Here is a 1,159-nt window from a genome sequence, read left to right as displayed (position 1 = left end):
ATACAGTGCGGGCTACTCACACACCGGCATTGCCAATGCGAAATACTCCGGAAATGGCATGCACCATATTAAGAGTTCTCAATACCAAATAATTGGGCGGGTTATAGTCTCACCAGCATACGGTTCTCGCGCAATTTGCTGCAGTACCAAGTGGAAACAGACAAATCTCGCCAATACCCACTGCATGTCAGGGCAGGGGTGGCCAACTACTGTCCTCAAGGGCCTCCAACAGGTCAGGTTTTCAGGATATCCCAGCTTCAGCACAGGTGGCTCAATCAGAGGCTCAGTCTTCGACTGAGCCTCTGATTGAGCCACCTGTGCTGAAGCAGGGATATCCTGAAAACCTGACCTGTTGGTGGCCCTTGAGGACTGGGATTGGCCCACCCATGTCAGAGGTGTGTAAAGCATTGTCATGCAATACTTTACTAACGACAAAGGTAAAAACGGGGTTATCATCCGACCTTCGCCCCGAGGTCTTGCCTTCAACCTCTGAGGGTCAGTCAATGGATGGCATTGGATCGGATAAAGGCCATCGTCCCCTGGAACATGCATCAATATTTTGGCATTAAGAGTTGAATAAAATTTAAAAAAAATAAAACAGGTCACGATTATCTAATACTACAGAACAGATTTACTTTAAAACATAATATATATCACTAGCTGAGAGCCCCGGCGTTGCCCGGGATGTTTGTGGTGTGGGGGTGGCATTTAGGTGGGGAGTGGTCCACGCGGCCCATGTGCGGTGGTAGTGCTGCTGTGGCTGTACTGATGGTGATTGTATTGGTGTGCTGATTTGGGAGGGTTTGGTGCTGATGTGGGGGTGCGGATGTGGGTGTGCCGATGGGGGAGGTGCAAAGGTGGCGATGTGTGGCTGCTGATGGTGTTGATGGGGGCTGGGAATGGTGGGGAGCCGAGAATGCCAGTGTGCTGGGGGGGCATGGGATACCGGTGTGCTGATGTGGTGGTGCTGGGGTGTGTGTGTGTATACATGTTTGTGTGTATACATTGTATGTGTGTGTGTGTATACATGTGTGTGTGTGTGTGTATGTGTACGTGTGTACGGGGGGGGAGGTGGTGGGGAGTTGGGAAGGGGGGTGGGGGAGGTGGGAAGGGGGGTGGAGGTGGTGAGGAGGTGGTGGGAGGTTGTAAGGGGGGAGTG

The sequence above is a fragment of the Ascaphus truei genome, chromosome 14, assembly GCF_040206685.1.
Source record: "Ascaphus truei isolate aAscTru1 chromosome 14, aAscTru1.hap1, whole genome shotgun sequence".
NCBI lineage: Eukaryota > Metazoa > Chordata > Amphibia > Anura > Ascaphidae > Ascaphus > Ascaphus truei.
This window is presented reverse-complemented; position numbering follows the sequence as displayed.